Source organism: Rattus rattus, chromosome 4, assembly GCF_011064425.1.
Source record: "Rattus rattus isolate New Zealand chromosome 4, Rrattus_CSIRO_v1, whole genome shotgun sequence".
In the NCBI taxonomy this organism is placed as follows: Eukaryota; Metazoa; Chordata; class Mammalia; order Rodentia; family Muridae; genus Rattus; species Rattus rattus.
The window spans coordinates 98,077,899-98,088,767 of NC_046157.1; the positions used below are offsets into that span (position 1 = coordinate 98,077,899).

At 43.1% G+C, this 10,869-nt stretch overlaps 1 pseudogene; it reads left to right on the plus strand.

Moving 5' to 3' along the window:
• Positions 1 to 2,569: 2,569 nt before the first annotated feature.
• Positions 2,570 to 4,536, plus strand: LOC116898450 (annotated as a pseudogene).
• Positions 4,537 to 10,869: the final 6,333 nt, after the last annotated feature.

Here is a 10,869-nt window from a genome sequence, read left to right on the forward strand (position 1 = left end):
ACTGTAATGTTAATCTTCAAGAGATAAGGAGTTCTGCTTCACTCAGGAAGTAGAGAATGTAGAAAAGAATGGGCAATCGTGGTGTGCGCGAACCACCAGGTTATTAGATGTGTCAAAAAAGCAAACACAAATAAACAGAAGGTCAGAGTTGTGAGCCATCAGGAGGCCTGGAAAGAGGAATGAGGTGTGAGGTGCGGCAACTTGAGAACAACGGTCACAAACAGAATCCAGCAATCCTACCGAAGGTCTACTGAACAGAGCTGCTGGTTCACCTCATGGCTTTGTAGAAGCTAGAATGTCAGACAACAAGAGCTGAGAACTGGGAAGCTAATGTGAGACCTGGGTTAGAGGTAGAGGGCAAAGAAAAGGACATGCAGATGACCCATGACCTAGTGACCCCCATATATATTCATCATACAACATGGACACCTTGATGCACGACCTAGTGACCTCATATTCACCATATAACAACATGCAGACAGACCTCATATCTAATGACCCAATGACCCCTGTATCTATATCTTGTCCTCATAGTATCTCTATTCCCAAAGAGAAAGCATTCTCAAGAATTACCTGCAGTGTCATCTCATTTATATATAATAGAACATTCCTTTGTCTTCCTTCTGTTCCTCCTCTCTGTTCCGGTCCTCTACAGTGCCCAGCACTCCACTATCTTTCAGCCTCCATCTCGACGGTCTGTTCTTTCACGCGTCTACAATGGTCATATATTCTTTCATCGTTTTCCTGCTTTAGAAGAAAGGCTTGAAATCAAAACTCAAGAAAATATTAGCAAGTTTTTGACAACACGCAACAGTCCTGTCTTCAACCAGTAAACCTCCTGTCTCTAGCTACTCCTTAATAACTAAATCACTTGCATCGTTTTTGGGAGAGTAGGTACCTGTTAAAAAACAGTGCCGTGAAATGCCAAATACAAAATGTGTCTCCATCAGTGTTGTTATTTATTTTACAGTTCTGTTTATGGTGTTACACATTGAAATGGTTTTGTCAGTTTTTTGTTTTTGCTTTTGTTTTGTTTTGTTTTGCTTTTTGGTAATGCCAGAACCATAGAAAAAAAAGAGAAAGATATGATCTAAACTGTTATGATGGAGTTTCTATCAGTTGGGGAATTCAGCCCAGTGGTGGAGCGCTTGTCTCAAGCGCAAGGCCCTGAGCCCAGTCTCAACTCTAGAAAAATAAACAAAAGCAAAGAATAGAAAAGACACCACCCTGGCAAATAGCCTAGATATATGTCCTCTCACACACAGAGAATGGAACCATGCAAAGGTTCTGGTCAGCTCCTAAATAAGTCATCTTCAGACGGAACTTCTGTTCTTCCTCGAACGCACCTCAGAGACATGCTGTTACCTGTCACAAAGCGGTGGTTCTGTTTTGACCACTGAGATGAACCTTACATTAAACAGCCTTCCAACCCACCTCGATGGAGACTGAGTTTAAACCATGTAAGAGAAGTATACTATACTTCATCATCCACTGCATTGAGGTTCATCCAAAATGCAGCTGATCAGGATCACACCATGAGACGTCCCTGAGAACTCCATCCGTGGTGAGTCCTCCACTAATGTAATGATTATGGACCAAGCAGTTGCTTACAAAAGATAATTGTTAACCAAACGTATATGTAGACCTGAATGAAACCTTGATAGATAACAACCAATAACAGTATTTTAAACCGATACATCAGTCAGAAAGATTAGGTTAAAATTGGTGGAAATAATAAAACTAACTCCATATGAACACATATTTACACAAGAAAGACTGTCTGTCAAAGTCTATTTTTCTGAGCAAAAGGATATTATGAAGCATTGTTCTGCAGATTTGTGTTTTTGTTAAATTTTGGTCGGAATACATCAAAACTTGTATAATCAAACCATGGATCTTAATTATATATAACCTCTCCTCTTCAATAACAGCTTTTCTTTATAATTTTTAAATACTTAACTTAAAAGTGTATGTTCTAAAACTGAGTCTAACACAATCAATGCATGCTAAATTTAAACAACAACCGAAAATATACCTAAGAAAACAAGGTTTTTTTCTGGAGGATAGCTGGTGTATGAACACGGTTTCTCACCTCAACACAATGCTGACAACCTGGGGTTTTCTGCAGCCCTCTCCTCCAAGAGATACAAGTTTGATCAAAACAAGCTACAAAGGGGTGTGACTAAGAACACTAGTTTCGAGGACAAGAAAATCGAGGTCATTTAGCGTCTCCATTGACTCAATGAGAGCCAGCAGGCTGATGAGGCTATACAAGCTGACATTTTAGTCAACACTGTTGCTCACATAGCATGTCTGTCCTCATATAGTCAGGGAAAAGAGCGTGGAAAACGGCTGAAAATAAAATAACAATTTTAGTGTTGTTAGCAATGATTTTACCATATCTTGAAAGTTTTTTAAATTTAAAGTTAATACATGGTATATATTTCCAGAATAAGTTGAATGTTTCCTGTAGGAGTTAACCGACGTATATGTTAGCTGGTATATATCATAAATGAATTTATCAGGAAAATATACTAATCCAATTCCATCACCATTTTCCTCTAGTTTGATGCTGCTACTGAACCCTGAGTGCTACAGCAAGGCAGTAGCGGTATTCACATTCTCAAAGTCGCTGAATGAGGCCAATAACTTTCTCCAGAACGGAAGGTCAACCTGAAAGTCCTCAACTCCCTTAGCTCAGTGCTACTCCAGAAGGTCTTCAGATCTGTCACCTCAACCGCTCCACTTCACCCTCCTGGACTCTGAGGTACGTACCCAAACCAAAAAAAAAAAAAAAAAAATCTGTGTTTCATCTTTATTTAACGCGCTCACCCTGAACATCATTATTTTTTCCTCTCAGAACTTCCCAGACCTGAAGGACCGCTAGCTAAGCAATGGTTCTCAAAGCTTCCCAGGCTTCTTGGATAGAGCAGGGAATGCTTCACCCTAATCCCTGTTCTAGCGTTGTCGTCAATGAGGATCAACCCAACAATGATAACGGATTCTAGCATCTCTGAGAGCCTGCGTTGATTGCTGACCTGGAAATCAGGATATAAAGTTTTTCACTAGACCCAAAAAAAAAAAAAAAAAATCTGTGTTTTTCCATTCTTTGATGCATCTCATGCCTACCCTAACATCATTATTTTTTTCCTCTCAGAATCCTCAGAGACCTAGAAGGACCGTTGTGCTAAGCACCATGGTTCTCAGGCTTCCTCTGGATAGAGCAGGAATGCCTACACTAACCTGTTCTAGTTGTCACTAATGCCACATAGATCAACCCAAATTAATGATAACTATGATTCTAGCATCTCCTGAGAGCTCATGTTGATTGCTGACTTTTTGGAAAATGCGAGGATATGAAGTCGTTTTCTACCAGACCTACAATTAAAAAGAGATTTGCAAAATAATGTTTAATTAACTAGGAGTTTTTGGGTCTGTCCTAAGAAGACATAGAAAATAAAAGCTTAAATGGCTAATAGAGGAATATCCTAATTGAATACTTCTTCTCCTTTGTGAAGTTGACTTTACCTCCAATCCCAGCACTGGAATACACTATTCAGACCTATAAAAGAGCTCAGTACTTTGTTCGATTGAATTTATATAAATGGGTTTCAATGGCAAGGAACCTGTGGATCCTTCTGCCTATAGGATTTCTTCTTTGCCCAGTACTAAGGACAATCAATTCAAAGGTCTAAGTGAACTATTTATTCAGGTATTATAAGGAGACAAGGAAGAAGTTATAAAGGGACTTTAGTCATTGTTTTTTCACACAATCGTTGGTTTCCATCCCCTAAGTGTTCTCAGATATAATTCTGACATTCCCTCTTTTCAGAGACCAATGTCACCAAGTCAGATGAGCAGCCATTTTAGTCCTTGGTCATCTGTCCTTTGTATTCCTGTCAATCAAATGTACCCTTAAAATGTATCTCTCAGTATGTTAAGTTTCCGTCCTCACTGTGGCCTTTCAGCTTATTCTGTTTATCTTTCAACGATATTTTTCTAAAGCACTTCATAAACTTTAAAATTCAAGTTTGTGAAGCCGTGGGTCCAGTTCCATGATGGAATGGGTGTCTGTTATGTGGAAGACACTGGCTTTGCTCCTTATCACTGCAAAAGAGGAGGAGGGAGAAAATGGGGAATCCGGGAGGAAAACGATGGAAAGGGAAGAATCCAAATTCTCGGACTAGCCAAAGTCAAAACCAACATGTAGAGGTTTTAAAACTACACATGTAAATAATATGTTCTTCTCCTCCCACTCTTCCTGGAATTCACTTTTCTTCCTGGCTTTATCTCCCCCTGCAGCCGCAATGAGGACCCTGATAGATATCCTTCAGTGATCTGGGAGGCACAGTGCCGCCACCAGCGCTGCGTCAACGCTGAGGGGAAGTTGGACCACCACATGAATTCTGTTCTCATCCAGCAAGAGATCCTGGTCCTGAAGAGGGAGCCTGAGAAGTGCCCCTTCACTTTCGGGTGGAGAGAAGATGCTGGTGGGTGGGCTGCACCTGCGTTTCTTCTATTGTCTATTCGTCCTAAAGAGACCTGAGGCTAGGCCCTTAAACCCCTGCGTTTCTCTGCAAACTTCTGGTCTTTTTAAAACAGTTCTGGCTGAATCTCAGCCAGTATATGGATTTAAAGGCAGGGTTAAATTGTCTGCCTTCCACCCTGAAAAGAAGGTGTAGAGGGATACAAATTGCTTCTTGTTTTCTGTGGGCTTTAAATTATTTATGTATTTACTCTATCCGAGATAACTTTGAGGCATAAGTTATTTTAATGAATTATCTACATTATTATTATATGTTTCTTAATGCAGAAGACACAAAATTCAAGACTAAGAAATTTTATTATTTAAAAGGTAAAACCTATATTTATATGGAGCTATTTATGGGTCTATTTATTTTCTTAAGTGCTAAGATCATGATTATCAGATCTACCTAAGGAAGTCCTAAGTAATATTAAATATTAATTGAAATTTCAGTGTTACTATTTGCTTATTTAAGGTTCTCATCTCTGGATAATCAAGAAAGGATCAAAATGTTTTAGCCTGTACAAAATGAGTTTTAAATTATTGAACATCTCAAAGTTTGGGCAACTTGACCATCCCTACTGTGTGTTTAAAAACAGACAATTGTAACAATATCACTATAATAAATTTTTTGGAAGAAAATCTTTCTTGTGCTTATCAAAAAGTGTGGTGGGGGGGGCTGGAGAGAGGGATCACAGGCGATAAAGTCCTTTCCAAGGTGAAAGCCTTAAGCTCACATACTACATACACACACACACACAGAGAGAGAGAGAGAGAGAGAGAGAGAGAGAGAGAGAGAGAGAGAGAGAGACTTCCCTAAAATCAGTCCCTCCTGTGTATAGGTTCTACATCTTTGGATTTAATCAAAGTTGAGGATCAAGAATGTAGCTAGCCTGTACAAAGTGAGTGTAGCTACCACCCTCTATCAAGAACATCTCAAAGTTTGGAGCAGAGACTGAAGGAATGACCATCCAGAGACTGCCCCACCTGGGGATCCAGCCCATATGCATACAGCCACCAAAGTCAGACAATATTGCTGATGCCAAGAAGTGCATGCTGACAGGAGCCTGATACAGCTGTCTCCTGAAAGGCTCTGCCAGAGCATGACAAATACAGAGGGGGATACTCGCAGCCAACCATTGAACTACGTCTCCATTGGAGGAGTTAGAGAAAGGATTGAAGGAGCTGAAGGGGTTCACAGCCCCATAAAAACAACAATACCAAGCAACTAGAGCTCCCAGGGATTAAACCACCATCCAAAGAGTACACATGGACAGACCCATGGCTCCAACTGCATATGTAGCAGAGGATGGCCTTGTTGGGCACCAATGGGAGAAGAAACCCTTGATCCTGCCAAGGCTGGATTCTCCCAGCTTAGAGGAATGTCAGGGTGGGGAGACTGGAAGGGGTAGATGGATGGATGGAGTAACACCCTTATAGAAGAAGGGGGAGGAGGATAGGATAGGGGGTTATGGATGGGAAACCGGGAAAGGTGATAACATTTGAACAAAAGCATTCTGCAACAAATTAAGCAAAAATAGCAGCGCTCCTGGGAAAAGACACACCACTGCTAGAGATCAAAAGGGGAGGGGGGTGGTAACTTCCCAAACTATAACCTGATATTTGACATAAAAGAAATTCTTCAAGGAAACTCTGTTTTCAAAATAGGAGTCCTTGCTTTGATGACCAAGGCCCGTAGTTGATCAGGACAGGACAGAATTCCTTCTCAGAGCTTTGGTTCTCAGATCTGGCCTCTGTCTCTCATCCAGGGCACCCAAGTACCCAGAAGGGAAGTGGCAGGAAAGTGCCAGCCTCGAGAATAAAAGTTGTTCAACACAAGCGAAATAAAGGCTGAGTCATATTGGCCTACAGGTCGGTTTCAAGCTTTGAATCATAGCTATCCCAGCCCCCACACTCTAGCCTGTCTTCATGCCAGTTCAGGGACCTTTCTCCAGCCATTGCCACAGGCTCTCTGTTTTTTCTTTGAGTTAATTTATTTGGGAAAAGGAAGCAGGTGTCCTTACCCGCTGAGCTGTCTCACTAGCCTTCACTCTTTACTCTCCAGCAGGTCCAATATCATGCAGAGGTCCATAGCCTCCCTCTCCTTCATTCTAGTCCCAAAGCCAGTGGGCAACTTCTCCAGTTCCTCTTGTCACTAGCACCTTGTGCTCTTTCAGTTTGGTGCTGATAGCCAGCCTGTCACAAGCACACGCGTGCGTGCACACACGCTCTGTGGTGGTTTGAATATGCTTGGCCCAGGGAGTGGCGCTATTAGGAGGTATGACCTTGTGGGAGTGGGTGTGGCCTTGTTAGAGGAAGTGTGTCACTGTGGGCATTGGTTTTAAGACCCTCACCCTAGCTGCCTGGAAGCCAGTCTTCTCCTAGCAGCCTTCAGATGAAGATGTAGAACTCTCAGCTCCTCCTGCACCATGCCTGCCTGAATGCTGCCATGCTCCCGCCTTGATGGTTTCAAAATTCACCACTGAAAATCCTGCTGCTCATTTCTTTGGGCTTCCCAGGATGGAAGTTATAGGAGCAGCACTAAATGTACCTGTAGCCCCGAACCATGATTTCATATTAGTTTTTACCAGGATTTAGGCACTAGGAAAAAGCCTTTTGTCTTTGTTTAGTGTTGCTATTATAACTGTAACAAAATTCCTGAGGCTCTGTGGTTTATTAAGAATGGAGATTTATTTCACTGACAGCTCCAGAGTAAAAAACCACAGCACCTGCGCCTGTGCAGCTTCTGGTGAAGGCTTCATGGCAAATGGAATCCACAGGAAGGAACAGAGAGTGAGGTAGAGAGGGGTAGCAGGCTCTTTTAGAACAGCCCATCCTGTCAGGACAGTCTTGTGAGAGCTGATCTACTGTCTGATGACAATACTAATCTCTCCCAATGGCTCTTCCTTCCAGGACTAAATTACCTTGCACTAAGCCCAGCCTTTAAAGATTTCACCACTTCAAAACCACCACGACGGGGACTGAGTGTCCAGCAATGCAATGGATATTTAGAGACTTTACTGGATCCTTTTCTTTGTCTTTTGTTTTCCCCCTAGGAATTCAATGGAGTTTTTCAAATTCTTTTTTATTTTATTTTAATTTTATTTTTTTTTTACTTTACGTCCCAGTCACTGCCTCCCTCCCAGTCATCCCTTCTTACAATTCCCCTTTTCCCCCTTCCCTTCTCCTCTGGGAGGGTGGAGGACACCCCTGGTCATCCCCCCCACCCTGGCACATCAAGTTCCTGCTAGGCTAGGTGCTTCCTCTCCCACTGAGGCCAGACAAAACAGCCCAGCTTCTTCTAATCCGATCACACAGGCAGCCAAACGGCTTTTGGCATAGCTCCTGTTCCAGATGTTCAGGACCCACATGAAGACCAAGCTGTACATCTGCTCCGTACGTGTGGGGAGGCCGAGGTCCAGCCCATGAATGCTCTTTTGGTAGCAGTTCAGTCCCTGAGACCCTCCAAGGGTCCAGGTTAGTTGAATGTTGGTCTTCCTGTGGAGTTCCTATCTCCTTCAGGCTACAACCCCTTCCATTCTTCCATAAGCGTCCCCAAGCTCCATCCACCGTTTGGCTGTGGCTGTTTGCATCCATCTGAGTCAGCTGCTGGGTGGTAGTTACTTGTCTTGACACTGACAGAATTCCTGGCAGAAACATTTAAGAAGGAGAACACTTGCTTTGGATTACACATTTGCTTTTAGTCCATGGCTGTGAGGAAAACGTAGCGCAGCTCACGGCAGCAGAAGCACGAGGCTGGCTCATCACCTTCAACAGACGGGGAGGCAGAGAACTTGGGCTAAAGTAGGACTTGCTTATAACCCCAAAGCCTGCATTCCAGAGATCTACCTCCTCCAGCCAGGCTCCATGACCCCCCAAAACAGTGCTGTAAACTAGACTCTAGATGCTCAAATACATGCACCTCTGGGGGACATTTCCCAGAACAACCATAAAAGAGCCTAATCACATCCGAGTGGAAGAAACCTTGAGCATCTCTCATTCCCTGATGTACATCCCTTGTATTCTAACTTTGTCTTCCCAGTCACCTGGATCCTTCCACAGCCATCCAAGCTAGAAACCTTTGGAACTTTGGTAAAACTCTTCTTTCTTCTTCCCCCTCTCACATTTTTTAACATTTATGTACCATTAAACTCACTGTTTTCACTTCTGAACAGTTCTGTGGGCCCATTTCCTCTCATGCCCACAAAATTCCCAGCGTCCTCATAGCTGTGATAAAACACTGATCAGAACCAACTCAGGGAAGAAAAGGTTAGGCTCACTTTGTAACTCCCAGGCCACAATCCATTCCTATGGGAAGCCAAGACTAGACCAGAAGGCTGGAAGGAACCCTGGAGACAGGACCTGAAGCAGAGGCCACAAAGGAGCGTTGTTTACTGGCTTGCTTAGTGGTTCATGATCAGGTACTCTTCTTATACATCCCTGGACCATTTGCCTAGGGAAGGCACCAGTGGGTAGCGGGCCCTCCATCCATTACCAATTTAGAAAATGCTTCCACAGGCATGCCAATCTGATGGAGGCAATTCCTCAGTTGAGAGTCTTCCCAAGTGTGTCCTTCTTCCCTTACCTCTGTCTCATCCCACCCATCTTGACTCCCACAGCTCCGGATGGTCTCCACGCACCTGCAGATGCTACCGACACACCAAGTTAAAAGGTCACAAAGTACTGTCTGGTTTATCGCGTGCCACTTTCTGCATAGATATGTTCTAAGTGTAATGAGGTTCTTGAGGGGCCACTCCACTGTTGTGGAGTTCACAGCCTGTGCTTTGGGGCACCTCTGCCTGGATGGCTTAACCTCTCTCTCCTAGCTGTTCCTTATTCATTTATTTATTTATTTATTTATTCATTCATTCATTATTTATTTATTTCATGTATGTGAGTGCACTGTTGCTCTCTTCAAACACACCAGAAGAGGCCATCAGATCCCATTACAGATGGTTGTGAGCCACCATGGGGTTGCTGGGAGTTTTGAACTCAGGACCTCTGGAAGAGTAGTCAGTGCTCTTAACCACTGAGCCATCTCTCCAGTCACCCCCCCCACACACACACACACACAGTAGCTGTTCCTCTTATTCATAGCCTTCCCTTCTTGCAATACCATGGCCCTGTTTTGTGATGAAAGCATGTAGCAATATATATATATGGAGGAAGAGACTGGAGTCACAACCCCTTCAAAGGCGCGCCCACAAAAGCCTGACTGCTTTCTACTAGGTCTCTTCTGCTAAAGCTTCTGCCTTTTTCCACTATCACCAAAGGCTAGGAACCAAACCTCTAACATGCGGCCATTCAGAGAACATTGGTCAAAACAACATCCTGCCTGGTTTCGTTCATTCTTGCTCACACATTCCAAGCTCCATGCTTTGCCTTTTACAACAAAACTCTTCCCTCCATATTCATGAGGCTTTCACATCCCTAGGATCCGTGTTTTGTGTCTTTTGCTACCTTTCCCAAGATGCTCCGTGGAGACAGGGGTGATTAGAAAAGCTCGTGGATGGGCCCAGACAACCCACAGTGGTTGCTAATGCCCTTGTCTCAGAGAATCCATGATGGAGCAGGACTTAATGAGAGGCGTTGAAACGTTAGCCGCCTTCACAGGTGGATAACTTGGTTATTCTCCACTGAAGCAAACCCAACTGACCAAATACAGTTTATATCCTTTCTCAGCTATGACAGCCTTTACGCACAGAATATGAATGAGTCCAATGTGATAAAGACTACACAGCGTATTTTTTAATATGATGTTAAGCATTTATGGGAGGGGTGTGGAGAAACTCAAAGATAAGGGGTAGTATGCTTGTCTTCAAACAAATCACATTCTGTAAGACGGAATATAACTATAAGGGAAGAATTGCAGGTATTCTGAAGAAATGGCTCAGTGGTTAAGAGCACTTGCTGCTCTTATGGAAGACCAGAATAAAGTTCCCAGATCCCATGTCCACCAGTTCACCAGCACCTGTAACTTCTCTAGGGGATCCAATTCCCTATTCTAGCCTCTAAGGGTACCTACATTCACATGCACAAACCCACACAGAGACACACACCCATAACTAAAAATAAAATGATTATCTAAAGAAAGAAATAATTGAGGCCCTAAAGAAGCTCGTAAGCTAAATAACGGGGTTGCCTCTTTTTTTTTCTTGCAGATTACAAGCATCAAAGACTTTCAGATGATGTTCCTACACGGGAAAAGGGGAAGAGAGAGAAAGAGGGAGAGGATAGAGGCAGAGAGAAGAAGCATTTGTTTTCCCGTTTAACTGCATGCCCACCTTTATAAGCCAGATTCAAAAGCACAGAGCCTGTCACCAGAGGAATAACTGGGAAGATTA